This window comes from Microcaecilia unicolor, unplaced genomic scaffold, assembly GCF_901765095.1.
Source record: "Microcaecilia unicolor unplaced genomic scaffold, aMicUni1.1, whole genome shotgun sequence".
NCBI lineage: Eukaryota > Metazoa > Chordata > Amphibia > Gymnophiona > Siphonopidae > Microcaecilia > Microcaecilia unicolor.
Window position 1 is genome coordinate 806 of NW_021963497.1, and position 16,901 is coordinate 17,706.

The 16,901-nt window shown below is 48.1% G+C and overlaps 1 long non-coding RNA gene across 1 annotated transcript; it reads left to right on the forward strand.

Annotated features, from left to right (window-relative positions):
• Positions 1 to 26: 26 nt before the first annotated feature.
• Positions 27 to 7,880, forward strand: LOC115459368. The gene is made up of 3 exons (XR_003940259.1): positions 27 to 37; positions 3,698 to 3,703; positions 7,702 to 7,880. It is a non-coding gene; the product is annotated as an uncharacterized LOC115459368 (long non-coding RNA).
• The last annotated feature ends 9,021 nt before the right edge of the window (positions 7,881 to 16,901 follow it).

The window sequence follows — 16,901 nt, forward strand, 5'->3', positions numbered from 1 at the left end:
CTGCTGAGGAGTGCAATTTCCATATCCCTACTTTGTGGTAGACTGCGAGGTTGCAGCTTCCTTTTAGGCTACTAGTGGTTACTTTCTGGTGTCAGACATTCCGGTGGCCCCCTTGTGTACTCCTACCATCACTATCAAGTGTCAGCCTCCTTGTATGTCTTGCGCCTCTCTGCTTCCTCTTTGGGGAGAGCGACTCCATTCCTAGCGGATGTCAGCAGTCACTTGGCCTGTTTCAGACCGCAGATGTATGGCTTATATGTGGCACTGGCCTTTGTGCTATGTTGGTCAGCAGTCTGTAGGGTTGCACTGGGATGCCTTTCTTGGTTGTATTAGGGCAACAGCCTTTGGGATTTTTTGATACCACATCCATATTACTGTAGAATATCTCCCTATTGGAAGCCTCAAGGCAAATTCTTGGTGCCTCCTTCCAGTGTCTATGGCTCTTTGTGCTACGAGGGAATACTAGCTGCTTGGACTCTGTATTCCCATCTCCCTCGTTGACTGAGTGGTACTGGCAGCCTCTTTACCTTCTCTGGATAATGTGGCCCTGTCTCTGCATGCGACCCTGTCGCAGGATATCAAAAGTGACTTCTCTTCTGGAAGTAGGGGCATCCATCTCTAGGTGTATAACACACTTCCCCCTTTTTTTTTTTTTTTGTTAGGGAGCACAGTTCCTCTCTCAGTATTTTACCTGTGTTTGCCCAGCTGGTAGTCCACGGTTCCTTCTCTGGGTACAGCAGAGCTGCATCTTGGCATGTGCAGCACATTCTTTTTTTTTTTTTCTCTGAATGTAGCTCGTACATCTTTCCTTAGGTGTGGGGATCTGACCCATCTCTGGATGTTTAGGTTTTATTAATTTATTAATTATTAATAATTTATTGACTCATAACCATTGTAACCACTCGCCTCCACCTACCCTCCTCTCCTTCCTGTACACATTAATTGATTTGATTTGCTTAGTTTATTTTTTGTCTATTAGATTGTAAGCTCTTTGAGCAGGGACTGTCTTTCTTCTATGTTTGTGCAGCGCTGCGTACGCCTTGTAGCGCTATAGAAATGCTAAATAGTAGTAGTAGTATGACGGGATCTGGATCTCTGGCATGCAATCATCTGATGTGTGTACATTTACCTGCTCTGGGTTTGGCGCACAGCCCATCTCTACCTATAGAGCTCAGTCTCTGGTCTGGTCTTGTTCTAAGCATAGCTCTTTCCAGTGATTATTCTCTCTGTACACAGAATTCAGCTCTGGAGGTTGGGCATGGCTCCATCTCTGAGACTGGAACTCTGCGCCATCTTGGCAGGTACCACGCAATACCGTCTTTGAGTGAGACTTCCTAGTGCGTCTCTGAACTTGGTGTATGGCTCCTTGTACTCTGCAGAGCCAGTCCCATCTCAACATGGGGCTTTACAGCTATATCTCCTTAGGTAGACCAAGCCTCTGTCTTGGTGTGTGGTCCCATTTGTTTATCTCTGAATATGTGGCATTGCTTCATCTCTGCTTGTGGGTTACAGCTTTAGCAGTACACCTCAGCTGCATATCTTACAGTAGGCGCATCTCTGTCGCTGTTGTTGTGACTCAAGCCTTTGGCTGTCTAAGCAGTATGGCTCTTTCTGAGGCACACCTTTGTTCCTTCTCAGAGTGTGTGACATAGCCTAGCCATAGTTAATTGTTTGGTTCCCTCATTTGATATTTGATAGCCCTAGGTTGGCCACGATTCTATCTGCTTTCTATGTTACGGAAGTCTGTTTCCTGGTGTTGAACCCAACAGACTCTTCTGCCCTGTGGCCTTGTGTGCGAGGGTATTGCTGTTTTGAGAATTTGACTTTGGATTTCTCTCCTGCTTAGTGCTGATAACTGGCATCCTCAAGGGATGTTAATTGGAGCTCATATACCCTTGGGTCTGTTGGGTAGAGATTCTTCCAACCCTTCCCCTTGTTCTTATTCTGGGGGCTCTGGGGTTTTAACATCCTACAGCTGGCTGTATTTGCAGTATGGGTAGGCTTGGCAATTGGCTGCAGCTGTGTTACTTCTGTGTTACTTTTTTTTGACATAGCCCAAGTGAGCCTTCCATATTTGTTCCCAGTCATCCTATTGACACACTGAGGGTCACAGTTCTCCAGTATTACTGGGCATCTTTAGTACTCTTCCAGAGCATCTGGCTTGACATGTTTGCCGTCTGTGATCTTCTAGGGCCTCATTGGCTCCTTTTCATTTTCTTTTCTGGAGTACCCGCCTTATTTGGGAGACTGTTTTGCTACATCCCATTAGTCTAGACTGGTCTGGTATGATGAAAAGGAAGGAGAAATTCTTACCTGATAATTTTCTTTCCTTTAGCCCTTCCCTCTCTGTTTTGTTAGGTTTTCGGGTTGTCCATGAAGGGTATTCTTCCATTTTCCATGTCATTCCCTTTTAGATCACATCTCTGGATTCAGTGCGCTATCTGCATGTCAGTAGCGTGTACTTATTCTCTTGAGCTCAAGTTACATCTCCTAGCTGGTTTATATTTTCCTACATCAGTTATGGATGACTCACGCGCCAGGTTATAACTTGGACCATACCTCCTGACTCAGTGGAATATCTGGATGTCAGTCGAATATGAGTTGAGCCAAGCAGCATCTTCTCTCTCAGTGGTCTACCTGTAGCTCGGTTGAGTGGGAACCGCTCAGTATTTTGCAGCTGTGAATGGGTCGCTTCCATGACTGGCGATTTTCTGTGTTTTTCATTATAGATGTCTGGAGCACCATTGCTTAGCTATTCAAAATACTGAACATTCCAGGCTGTGTGATACCCTTAAGGGGCAAATTACTTGGAACTATTTTCTCTGTCTCCTGCTGGTGGATGGACATAACCATTAGTCTGGACTGGTCTGGAAGGACTAAAGGAAAGAAAATTATCAGGTAAGATGTAATTTCTCCATCTCCTTTATTTGCTGCCTAACTTGTTTTTCCCTACACATTTTCTCCTTGTCCTGATTTGCTGCACTTGAAACAAGGGTTCCCCAGGTATAAGCCTTCACAGTCTCTCCCAAAGGCCAGCTGGGCTTACCATCCCATTGTAATTAATTGGATAGTACTATATCATCCTCAGCCATCCTCTTACTGGCCCCACCCCAATTTTCCAGTAGGCTTTCATTCAATTTGCAAAAATATAACAGACTACATAATTACATATTACATAATTTCAACTTGTACCTTGACTGGGCTGTGATCTGACCAGGTGATGGGTCATTCCATTGGAGAGGATTCCAGAAGCACAGGGCCTCTCAAACCCAGTCCTAGGGACATATCTAGACTGTTAGGTTTTCAGGATACCTACAATGATATTGATGAGATGTAGTGCATGCAAATTATCTGATGCATATTTGATGCATATTTCATTTTGGATATCTTGAAAACCAGACTGGCTTAGCATATCCTGAGGACTGGGTTAAGAACTCTTGCACCAGGATAAGCTTATATCTTTGATTAAAAGTGTGCATGTGAAAGTCAGTCAGTCAGGGAGTGAGGCTGTGAGCCAACCAGTCAGTCAGACTGTTGACTGGCTGACACGGTGACTGGTTGAGTCATGGCTCAATTTAATGGGGTTGACTCAGTTGACCTGACTGGGTAAACTTAATTGACTGCCTGCCTGACTGGGGTTGACAGTGGTCTGTGATCTGCTCTGGTGGGGGCCACAGACAAATAGAAGTGCCCACAGTTTACAGTTCTTTGCATTCTCATGTCTAGTTAGCAATCGTTTTCCACTCAGGCACCCTGAGAGGTTAGATTATACTTCATCTTTCTATCAGCACGCGAATGGAATTCCAGAAAATAGATAGATACTCAAGTTCATAAATCAGGAGTCTCAGCATAAAGGTAGTAACAGAAGATAATTACAGGAGGTAGGTAACAATTAACAGTAGTTGTACGAAGACAGGCACGGGCCCTCCTAAGCGCTCTCTCCTGGGTAATTCTGGAGCAAGACAGGTCACAAACACCAGCTCTGCCACTCCCGAGACTGTTCACTTCTTTTGGTGCTGGTGTCAGTCTTAAGAGTCCCTCCAGAGTTGTTGCAGGCAACCTAAGATAGAGTTGTTACAGTGAACATCCTGATGAAAAGTTCCAATAAATAAACTCTGCAATAGCAGTCATACTTGGCTTTCCAGGAGATGGATGGTTTCTCTAGCCAATCAGAAAAATGCAGAAATAGAGAAAGATAATGTTTATAACAGATGAAAACATCTTTGGCTCTCAGCAAAGCCCAGCCATCTTGGCCATACCTTGCTATGTCTTTTAGTGTCAGGCCCCAGCATGTATTCTACTATTTTGGACACTAGGCAATGGGGGCGGGGGGGGGGCGTCTCCCTGTAACAAAAATCTGCAATAAATATTCTCTTTTAGCTAGAGCAGACAAATATGGAGTTTTATATGTGGCAGAGTGGTTCTGGCAAGTAGGGTAGACCTCAGAAGCCTGATACTCAGTAGCATCAAAATAGGGCATGAGTGTTGTCCCGTGTCAGTCCCCCTGCACCTTCCTGTTCTCCTCCACATCCCTGTCTCAGTGTACCTCTTTAACACATACTCTTTCTGCCCCTATACCCACCCTTCCTGCATTACAACCTTCCAGTCCCTCAAATACCCTATTTAATAGCTATCGCACCCCCTACACAGCATTCCTACTACCATCCAATCCCTACTTCACCCAGAGTTCTTGCTCCTTCTTGATACACTCAGGAATCTCTCCCCCAGTCTATTTTACTTGATTGTTATTTCTGCTCCCCTCTCTTCACTTTCTGGTTTGTCTCCTTGTCCTCCACTGCTCTTAAGTGCCTTTTTGCACCAACAGTATTAGCCCAGTAGGCCCTCTCCAACTTAATCTCACATCCATCACTGGATGCTCTGATGCCAGCAGCCTCACAGATCCTTATTGCCACATCTTTGCAGTTGAGTAGGTGTCCATCTCCAGGACTACTCTTATTTGTAGATTATTATGCATCGTTCTACTTTCTAACCCCTCCACCCTTTCAGATAGGTGACTCTGCCTTGTTGAAGTCCTTCAGCATGAAGTCTGTAGTGCTCAGTTCCTCTGTATGCTTGACCATTCATCCCTCCATGTCCTCAAAGCTGTCCCAGCCTCTACCACATCCGTCCTTGGTTCTCCCATCAACTACATATAATTGCCTTTTACTGCTGTGATCACCCCCATTTTTGGAAACATTTCCTGAATCATTTTGTCAGGGGTAGTGTTGCACTGGTATCCAGGTGCAGCACTCTTTCCCACTAGCTGGTTGCCACCTTGGCGCCTTAACACCCCTTACTCTTGACATTCTCATAAGCAAAGTCAAGTCAACTGCTCTCTGTCTTATCACAAGCCACTTCTCTTCTCTCCATCCCTTCTCTCTTACAATTGCCTCCCCCTCCCAACTTCCTTCTTTCTGCCCCACTCTCTGTCCACAATACATATCCCTCAGAGGGAAATTTTTTAAAAAGAACTTTATTCCCTCTTCTGTCTCCTTGTGGAGGAGATTGGGGGTGGGGGGGAGCTCAGTCAACCAGTGGAGCATGGGAAAGGAAGTGGGGAAGGCGTGAAATGGCTCCCCCTATATGCTGCACAAGCCGCCTCCCTCCTTCCTGCAGGTTAAGCAGGCAGTGGATTTCTGGGTTTCCACAGCAAGGAAAATGTCTAGGTCTGCAAGCATACCCCCAAAGAGTTTATGCACATGGGTTTGAGAATCCCTGCCCAAAACCACAGGCAGGACGACTAGGCAATGGAAGAAATCATAGAAGAACCTTTTTTCATATCTGCCTGGGGCTGAGTAATTCTAGTGAATCGGTCCCCACAATCAGATCCACATCCCCTCTATCCATAGACTGGCATGATAGGATAGCCAGCCATCTGCACCTTCAACTATCAATTAACTCTTCTCTTTCTCTCTTACAGGCCTTTTGGACAAGCATTGCGGCCCCTGCGGACTCTGTACAGATCCAGCCCCCTGGGGGGAATACCCTTCAACAGGCACAATGCCCAGAGTTAACAGCCACAGGGATCGATCATCACCTCTTTATAACATGATGCACAGTTTCTGTTTTCTTTCATGGGGCCTAACATTTTTTAATTGAGGTGGAGGGGAAGTGGGATATTGGCTGCATATAAAAATCAGCTTTAAAATTTAAGAGGGACCCTGCCCTGTGCCTGCCCAAACCAAGGGACTCTTGGGTGAAAGCTGGGCAGCAGACAGCCAGTGCATTGATTGCAATGTGTTTGGGAGAGGAAATGGAAGTGCATTCTCCTCACTCTGATGGCTAGAGGAAATCTGTGAGCAAAAGTTCACTTTTTATGAAGTCCCTGTTTCCCTGCACTTTTTCTGTCATTGCCCCTCTTGGCTTCTGTTCTTCTGCTCCTTTAATTTCCAGCCAGCCCTTTTGTGGGTTTCTGTTAGGTGAGGTGAGGTGGTTACATCTGTGGAGATGTGTGTGTGGCATTGGCTTTCTTGGCTTAGCAAGGGGTGGCCACTCCCTTCCTTTTTCACCCACTTTTGCAGAAAAGAGCTGTGGTACAGTACACTTTTGAGGTAAATGGAATGTTGGAGGGGGGAGCAATAGGGCTGTGCTATTACTGTCTAATCCACAGCAGAGTGATCACCAGCAAAATCCTCCACCCAACTTGCAGTATTTAGCATTTCTTTTAACCAGGATCTCTACTTGGACCCTCAAGTCACTAACTATTTAACAGTAAAGACTCTCCTCGCAGCAGTTTAAACTAAATTGTTAGAGTAAATGACTGAAAAACTTCAGACAGATTTGCAAGCCTGGCAGCCTTCACATCACTGTTAAATTGGGCTTTGGTTGGGGGAAGGGGGATTTGCAGTAATGGCACCTCCTCACAGCATTCCCTGCTTCTGAAGAACCTCATGCTGTAAGACCTAGTGTGAACTCCCTAATGGGACATCAAGTGGGATTACTGGGAGGAGAGGGTCTACATCTGATGTACTACAGTGGTTTGAGATTTACAGTAGTGTCTGTTCTTGTACCACTATGAAATGTGCAGCATTGTATTGTTAGGATGGGACAGTATGACATCAGATTTAACATGGCAGTATTTCTCTCTGTTTAGTACAGTGTATATTATTGCTGTATAACATAATTTGTAACCTGTGTAGTATGTATCACATGGGCATCTTGGATGACCCCTGTGCTGCGTAGCGCTTTTATGCTTACATTTTGGGTTTTAGATTTGACTACTGGTCTGTCCATTAAATTCAGAGAAATTCAAGTACATTGTCAGGTCCTGGCCCTGAGACATTGAAAGATGATGTGACTTGTCAGACATCACAGGAAGTGGAAGAGGACGGGGTTTTGAGCCCTAGCTTTCCAGGTTCCTAGTCCACTGCTCTAACCAGTAGGCAGCTACTCTACATGGTGAACAGATCAGAGGTTAGAAACTCATGGGGTAGATGCAGGCATGGCCCAGACTGCTACAGCTTGGGAGTCTTGGTGTTCCCTGCAGGATGGTGCTTCATGTGAACACATTTTTAGCTCCCTGTAGTGCTGTTTCACCTGAATGCATTATCTCTACAGTGGGAAGTGTGGATATGCAGTCTGATATTTTGTATGTGGATGCACAGTACAGCAGGGCTTCTCAAATTTGGGGTCACAATTCCGAATTAAGTGACAACCTGGGTGGACCAAAACAAACCTCATCGGCCCATGCCTCCTGGCAAGCAAGTGTAGGCTCCATTAAAAGGTGAGGGGATAATGGCAGCACCAGGTGCAAAGCTGTAGGAGAGTTAGGAGAAGCAGCATGGATGGAAAGGTAGGCTTCCAGGGGTTGCATGCTTTTCTGTGGCTGTGATAATGGGGTTGCAGCCACAGAAAGTTTGATCAGCACTGGAACAGTGTCTCTGTGCCGTTGACAATATTTAATCCATTTTTGTTAACCAACCTCTCTGTGATAGCATAATCACAATTTGGGTGGATTAACTTTACTGCACTATGATTTCGGTTGTTTTCTTCTGTCTCAGTAATATTTCATTTGGACATATCGCAGTGCAATCTGGCAGTGTTAATATTTCACTTGTGCACATTATATCTCTGCAGTATGATAATGTGATAAAGTTGTATTTCCATATCATCAAGCTGATCAATCCATAGACTGGTGGGTTGTGTCCATCTACCAGCAGGTGGAGATAGAGAGCAAACTTTTGCCTCCCTATATGTGGTCATGTGCTGCCGTTAACTCCTCAGTATGTTCTCTATCTCAGCAGGTGGTGGTCACACACAGCAGCAGCTCTGGCTAGGCCTCCAAGCCTAATTTTTAGGTTTTGTTGAGTGCCTGGGGTTGAGGGCTCTTTTGAGCAAGTGCAAACCTGGTGGTGCCATGGTCCCTCCTTTTCTCCACCCTCCCGCTGGCTCCGTTAAAAAAAAAAAAAAAAAAATTTTGAACGTCCTAAAGGCGTTTATTTCGACGTTTATTTAAACGTCCATTGCAGCTACTCACTGGGACACCAGGTCGTTACAGCTCGGAGCGGAAAGCAGGTAATTTTTACCTTTTTATAGCGGGCAGGGGGTTCCCCGATTCTTCTCCTCGTGGCATATGGCGTCGGAGGGCGAGGGCGCAAAGGGTCGCTCCCCGGATCGCTTGAGCGCTTCTAGAGGGAATGCGGGGGTCTTAAAGCCTGATTCGCCCTTGTTGGGTGACAGTTTCGTGACCGATGAATGTCCCGGTCCTTCCTCCGGCGTGGCGGTTTTTCCCGCCATAAACGCCCATCCCCGCTCCTCGCCTCCGCCATCTTGGCCGGCCACGCGGCTCGGACGGCTTCTTCGTGGGCCGCCCTTGAGGGTTGGAGACATTAATGCCATGAACGCCCTTAATTTGGGCGACGGCACAAAAGCGGCTAAATTAAGCGCCGTTCTTCCCGCGCGGCTCCTTCGCGGAGTGTCGCGCCGGACGCCATTTTGGTATGCGCAGCATGTCTCTCCCCCGCTCTTTCGAGCGCCGGTTGAGGTGCGTCTGGGGCTGTTGCCCAGGCTGCAGAAGTGCACAGTCTGGGGGGTTTCTCCCCCGAGTTTGTTTTGCTGCTGCATCAGGCCTTCCTCATGCCAAACGCTGCCCCTGCTCCCTCGTCTGGTAAAGAGGTTGAGGTTCCCAGAGGTAAACGCCCTCGGGTTGATTCCCAGGCCTTGGAGGACTTTGTCTCCTCCGATGTAGATGAGGGCAGCGTGTCTGAGGTCTCCCAACGGTCCTTTGCGGATTCCTTGGAGGAGACGGATCCCCGCTCGGATGGAGCGCGGCTTTTTAGCCCAGAGGATTTGCCCAACCTGTTGTTACAGGCCATGGACACTTTGAAGATTTCCTCTCCGGAGGACGTCTCTCCCTCAGCCCCTGTTGGCTCTGCCATTATGCTGGGGACGAAGCGCCCGCCTAGAACCTTCCACGTGCATGATGCCATGCACACCTTAATTTCGGCTCAATGGGATCTCCCGGAAGCGAGCCTTAAAGTGGCTAGGGCTATGTCCCGCCTCTATCCTTTGGCTGTGAGTGAACGTGAGGCCTATCTGTGGCCTACCGTGGATTCTTTAATCACTGCGGTGACTAAGAAAACGGCGTTGCCGGTGGAAGGTGGCACGGCCCTAAAGGACGCCCAAGACAGAAGATTGGAGGCGGTCCTTAAGGTCGTCCTTTGAGGCGGCTGCTTTAAGTTTGCAGGCCTCAGTTTGCGGCTCCTATGTGGCCAGGGCGTGCCTGACTATGGTGCAGCGGGCTTCCCCCTCGGATCATTCCTTGAGGGCTGATTGGCCGGCCCTGGAATCGGGCTTAGCTATTTGGCAGACTTGCTGTATGATGTCTTGAGGGCCTCAGCGAAAGGCATGGCTCAGGACAATCTCTGCGCGGCGGTGGCTTTGGCTGAAACATTGGTCCTGCTGACCACGCCTCTAAATCCCGCCTGGCTAGATTGCCTTTTAAAGGCAAGCTGCTCTTTGGGGTCGAGCTGGACAAAATCGTGACCGATCTTGGCACGTCTAAGGGCAAGAAATTACCAGAGGTCAGGGCTCGGGCTAGTACTCGTCCCGGTACCTCCAGAGGACGGTTTCAGGAAGCCCGTTGGTACCGCCCGGGCAAGTCGGGTTCCTCTGCCCCCTCTTCCTTCAAGAGGAATTTCTCCCCCAAGCAGCATTCCTTTCGCAGAGACCGCCGTCCCGGAGGTGCTCCCTCCGGTCCTCCCCCAGGGTCTCGTACCCAATGACACGGGGCCTTGGTCCACGCCCCAGTGCAGATTGGAGGACGGCTGTCCTCGTTTCTGGGCGAGTGGACCACAATAACTTCAGACGCGTGGGTGCTAGAAGTCATCAGAGACGGCTACAAGCTAGAGTTCTGCCAACCCTTAAAAGACGGGTTTGTACTCTCTCCCTGCAAGTCTCCGGTCAAAGCTGTGGCAGTGCAGCAGACCTTGGACAATCTGATCCGCCTGGGCGCGGTCGTTCCGTGTGCCAGAAAGTCAGCTTGGCAAGGGACGTTACTCCATTTACTTTGTGGTACCAAAGAAAGGAGGTTCTGTCCGGCCTATCCTCGACCTCAAAGGGGTCAATCGGGCCTTGAAAGTGCGGCACTTTCGCATGGAGACTCTCCGCTCTGTTATAGCGGCAGTGAAGGCAGGAGAGTTCCTGGCATCCTTGGACATCAAGGAAGCGTACCTGCATATTCCCATCTGGCCTCCTCATCAACGCTTTCTGCGTTTTGCAGTCCTGGGACGACACTTCCAGTTCAGAGCCCTCCATTCGGGTTGGCTACTGCTCCGCGGACCTTTTCCAAAGTAATGGTGGTCATCGCGGCCTTCCTACGAAAGGAAGGGGTACAAGTCCATCCTTATCTGGACGACTGGTTGATCCGAGCCCCCTCTTATGCAGAGTGCGGCAAAGCTGTGGACCGGGTAGTTGCTCTTTTGAGCTCCCTGGGATGGATCATCAACTGGGAGAAGAGCCAGCTGCGCCCGACTCAGTCCCTGGAGTACCTGGGAGTTCGATCGACACCCAAGTGGGCAGAGTGTTCCTGCCAGACAATCGGATTGTCAAACTTCAGGCTCAGGTGGACCAGTTCCTAGTAGCCTCTCCTCTTCGGGCTTGGGACTATGTGCAGCTGTTGGGCTCTATGACGGCCACGATGGAAGTAGTGCCCTGGGCCAGGGCTCATATGAGACCACTTCAACACTCTTTGCTGCAGCGCTGGACTCCGATGTCGGAGGATTATGCTGTGCGCCTTCCCTTGGACCCAGTAGTGCGCAAGGCGCTGAGCTGGTGGATGCAGACAGACAAGTTGTCTGCGGGAATGCCTCTGGTGACCCCAGAGTGGATTGTCGTCACGACGGACGCCTCGTTGTCGGGCTGGGGAGCCCACTGCTTGGGAAGGACAGCGCAGGGGCTCTGGTCTCCTGCAGAGGCAAAGTGGTCTATCAACCTCCTGGAACTCAGAGCCATTCGGTTGGCGCTTTTGGAGTTCATCCCGGTACTGGTGTTGAAGCCTGTACGGGTCCTGTCGGACAATGCCACGGCTGTGGCCTATGTCAACCGCCAGGGAGGTACCAAGAGCGCCCCTCTAGCCAAGGAGGCTATGAATCTTTGCCAGTGGGCGGGAAGCGAACCTGGAGCAGCTTTCAGCGGCCCACATTGCCGGAGTCATGAATGTCAAGGCGGACTTTCTCAGTCGCCATACCTTGGAGCCCGGAGAGTGGCAGCTATCTGCTCAGGCGTTCTTGGACATCACGAAGCGCTGGGGCCAGCCGAGCCTAGATCTGATGGCGTCATCGGCCAATTGCCAAGTGCCGCGCTTTTTCAGCAGAGGACGGGACCCTCGATCCCTGGGAGTAGATGCTCTTCTCCAACAGTGGCCGACACAAGAGCTTCTCTATGTGTTCCCGCCCTGGCCCATGTTGGGCAGGGTGCTAGACCGGGTGGCAAAGCATCCCGGCAGGGTAATCCTGGTGGGTCCGGATTGGCCCAGACGTCCCTGGTATGCGGACTTGATCAGGCTCTCAGTCGACGATCCTCTGCGGCTGCCAGTGGAGCAGGGCCTGTTACATCAGGGTCCCGTGGTGATGGAGGATCCCTCCCCCTTTGGTCTTATGGCCTGGCTATTGAGCGGCAGCGTCTGAGGAAGAAGGGCTTCTCAGACAAGGTCATCGCCACTATGCTGAGAGCGAGGAAGCGCTCTACTTCTACTGCTTACGCCAGGGTTTGGCGTATCTTTGCAGCGTGGTGTGAAGCAGGCTCACTTTCTCCCTTCACTGCTCCAATTTCTTCAGTGTTGGCGTTCCTGCAAGAAGGTCTGGAGAAAGGCCTGTCGCTCAGTTCCCTTAAAGTCCAGGTAGCGGCTCTGGCTTGCTTCAGGGGCCGCCTGAAGGGTGCTTCCCTGGCTTCGCAGCCAGATGTGGTGCGCTTTCTCAAGGGAGTTAATCACCTGCGCCCTCCTCTGCACTCAGTGGTGCCTGCGTGGAATCTCAACCTGGTGCTAAGAGCATTGCAGAAGCCGCCTTTTGAACCCTTGTCGAGGGCATCTCTGAAAGACCTGACGTTTGAAAGCAGTCTTTTTGGTGGCTATCACTTCAGCCAGAAGAGTTTCCGAGCTCCAGGCGCTCTCATGTCGAGAGCCTTTTCTGCAGTTCACTGAGGCAGGAGTGACTATTCGCACAGTGCCTTCCTTCCTGCCAAGATTGTTTCTCGCTTCCATGTGAATCAGCAGCTCTGTCTCCCTTCCTTTCGTAGGGAGGACTACCCAGAGGAGTACTCTGCTCCTAAATATCTGGATGTGAGACGAGTCATCATCAGATACTTGGAAGTGACCAATGATTTCCGGAAATCGGATCATCTGTTTGTCCTGTTTGCAGGTCCTCGTAAGGGTCTGCAGGCTGCTAAGCCTACAGTGGCAAGATGGGTCAAGGAAGCCATTGCAGCGGCTTATGTGGCCGCGGGGAAGGTGCCGCCTATCCAGCTGAAGGCTCACTCCATGAGAGCTCAGGCGGCCTCGATGGCAGAGGCCGGATCCGTCTCCTTGGAAGAGATATGCAAGGCGGCAACTTGGGCTTCGGCTCATACATTCTCCAAGCATTACCGTTTGACTGTGGCGGCACGGGCGGAGGCCCGGTTTGGAGCTTCAGTGTTGAGGTCAGGGATTTCAATGTCCCGCCCTGGGTGAGTACTGCTTCGGTACATCCCACCAGTCTATGGATTGATCAGCTTGATGATATGGAAGGTAAAATTATGTATCATACCTGATAATTTTCTTTCCATTAATCATAGCTGATCAATCCATAGCCCCTCCCAGATATCTGTACTGTTTTTATTCTGGTTGCATTTCAGGTTCAAGTTTAGTCTTCAGTTACTTCAGAAAGACTTCGTGTTCAAGTTTTTCACTTGGATTCTTCAAGAGTTGAGATGAGTTTGTGTTACAGTGAGCTGCTGCATTCCTCTCCCCTCCGTTTTACGGGCTGGATTGAGACTTAAAATTCTGCCGGCACTCCCTCCCACTTCGTGCGGTTGTAGGGCAGCTTTGTACCCCTCCCGCTTCGGCGGTGTTAGGGTCAGTCAGCTCCTCCCGCGGTTGCGGTTGCAGGATAAGCCAGATCCCCCCGCATCGGCGGGTGTGGTGTCCCTCCCCCGCTCCGCGGGATGAGCTGGACGGATTCCCCTCCCCCACTTGTGTGGGGATGAGCTGGGTTAATTCCCCTCCCCCGTTTCGGCGGTGGTGAGCTGGGCAGAGTGTCCCTTCGTGGGTGTAATTCTCTAAGTGCTGAGTCCTGCGGATGGAGCTTTGATATCGACATACTGAGGAGTTTCCGGCAGCACATGACCACATATAGGGAGGCAAAAGTTTGCTCTCTATCTCCACCTGCTGGTAGATGGACACAACCCACCAGTCTATGGATTGATCAGCTATGATTAATGGAAAGAAAATTATCAGGTATGATACATAATTTTACCTTATGGACCTTCCTCTAGGAATTTATTCAAACCTTTTTTTTAAAACTCTGTTCCATTAGGTGCTTTTACCACTTGCTCCAGCAATGAGTTCCAGAGCTTTAACTATATATGTAAGTGAAAAAAAATATTTCCTCCTATTTGTTTCAAATGTGCTACTATGTAGCTTCATGGAGTGTCCCCTAGGCTTTGTACTTTTTTTCATGTTTAATTTCTTTTATTGATTTTTGATACAGATACAATCAAGAGCTCACAGCATAACAACAAGTAACATTTTACAAAGTAAGGCAATACTGGAGCTCACATGTAAGAAGTAGCAATCTACATCCAGAATCAAATTAAGTGAAAACAAAAGAGAGGGAGGAAAGAGGAAAAGAAGGGGGGGGGGGGGCTGGAGGATACAAATCAAAGTATAAAGCATGCATATGCCAAAAAATACATCAAATTTAGTACTTATCTTGTACCGTATCAAAATAAGAGACAAGTGGTAGCCATTTTTCCCTATATGAAGTAAAACGAGACGATTTCTTTGCAAGGTGTGATTTGAGTTTGTAAATTTGGAGCACTAAGTTCTACCATTCCTGGTAGGTAGCCTGATGTAAAGACTTCCAATGGGAGAAGATTACCTTCAATGCTAAAGAAACCATGGTGCTAACAAGAGCCCCTTCACTAGGAGTCTTTGTACTTTTTGATAAAGTAAACAATTGATTTATGTTTACCTGTTACACTCTATTCAGGACTTTATAGACTTCCATCACAGCTGTTTCTTCTTTAAGATGGAGCCTTATCTTTAACCTTTCCTCATATGAGTATCATGTCATCTCAATCATTTTTGTCATCTTTCTTTGTACCTTTTCTAGTTCCACTACATCTTTTTGAGATGTGATGACCAGAATTGAATACTATACTCAAGATGCATTCTCAGCATGGAGCATATCAGAGGCATGATATTCTGTTTTATTCTCTATCCTATTCTAATAATTCCTGTGTTCTGGGGGGGGGGGGGGGGGGGGGGGGGTTGCTGCCGCCAGCACACTAAACACAAAATTTCAAGTATTGCTCAAAATGACCCCTAAAGCCTTTTCCTTAGTGGTGACTCTTAAAGTGGGCCCCATATAGCTATTAATGTGGGTTACTTTTCCCAATGTGCATCACTTTGCATTGATCCATGCTAAATTTATCTGCCATTTGGATGTCCAGTCTTCCAGCCTCCCAAGGTTCTTCTGCAATTTCATGCAGTCACATGCAATTTAAGAACTGTGAATAGTTTTGCGTCATCTGTAAATCTGGCCACCTTGCTTAATGTTCCCATTTCCAGATCATTTATAAATGTTAAAAAGCACTGGTCCCAGTTCAAATCTGGCATCTTGCCACTTAATCATCTTCCTTCATTGAGTGAATTGTCCATTTAATCGTACTCTTTCTGGTTGTTGTTGTTTTTTAAAACTTTTAATCTGTTTCCAATCCACAGTAAAATATGGCCTCCTATCCCATGACTTCAAATTTCTCAGGAGTCTCATGTGGAACTATGTCAAAAACTTTCTGAAAATCTAGTTATACTACATCAACTGCAGAACTGGAGAAAAATAAAAGCAGATAGATCATATTGCCTATCCAGTTTGCCCATCCGTACCATCCAATATTCCCTCTTCTCACTTAGAGATCATACGTACTTATCCCAGGCTTTCTTAAATTCAGTAGTCTTTGTCTTCACCACCTTCATCAGGAGGCTTTCCCAATCTTTACCACTCAATGAAGAGTTATTTCTTCAGGTACTCCTGAGTCTATCCCCTTTCATCTTCAATCTGTTCCCCTCATTCCAGAGCTCCCTTTCAATTGGAAGAGACTAGCCTCCTGTGCATTTATAGCACAGAGGTATTTAGATGTTTCTAGTTTATCTCCCTTCTCCCACCTTTCTTCTAAACAGTGGCGTACCAAGGGGGGGTGGTAGGGGTGGTCTGTGGCACCCCCCCAGCGGCGTGTACCCGGGGGGGTGTCATTTCGCAGGGGAGGCCGCGCTACACCCGGGGGGGGGGGGCGCATCGGCGATCCGCCCCCGGGTGTCATCCAGGCTAGGAACGCCACTGCTTCTAAAGTGTACACATTGACATCTGTAAGTCTGTCCCATATACTTTGTGATGAAGACCACTGACCATTTTAGTAGCCTCCTTATGGACCATCCTATTTATATCTTTTTGAAAGTATAGTCTCCAGGATTGTACACAATAAAGTCTCACCAGAGACTTATACAGCGGCATTATCAGCTCCTCTTTCCTGCTGGTCATACCTCTTATATGCACCCTTTTGCTGTCTCCTTTTCTACCTGTTTAGCTACCTTAAGATTATCACATATGATCCCACCAAAGACCCACTCCTCTTTAGTGCACTTCACCCCCTAACCTGTACTGCATGACCCTGAATTTTTTTTATCATTAAATCTTAGCTGCCAAATTTTACATTGGCTGACTTTTATCCAAATGTTACCCTAGTCCCTCTATCAATAGTCTGGAGTGTGGGTTAGACCCTTTGGGGTAGGTACCTGGACCATGATTCACAAAAAAACATTGTCAAATGGGTTAGGACATAGGCCAGGGGGGTTTACAACCATCCCTCAGTCTCTCTAACTGATCCTGTTCCAAGAATTCACTCAGGTTTTCATAAAATAAGGCTTCAACTTTAATGAATGGAGAAACAACAAACAATTCGTTTTGATAAAGACTGTATCTTGATAACATGAATGGTTCAGAATTTCACTGGACAGCTTTGTTTGTTCCTACTCATAGCAGGTTCTGTCCCCTCCTGCTTGGCAGAACAATCTGAGGGCTGACCACCTCATGATTCCAAATCCTGCTGGGCTCTTCCCCAGTAGTTAGACTTGTTTGTGGCTAGACCTTCCTCATCTTTCCACTCCACCAGGTTTGGTTCTCCTCACTCACCTCCTTCTTTGGTAGCAT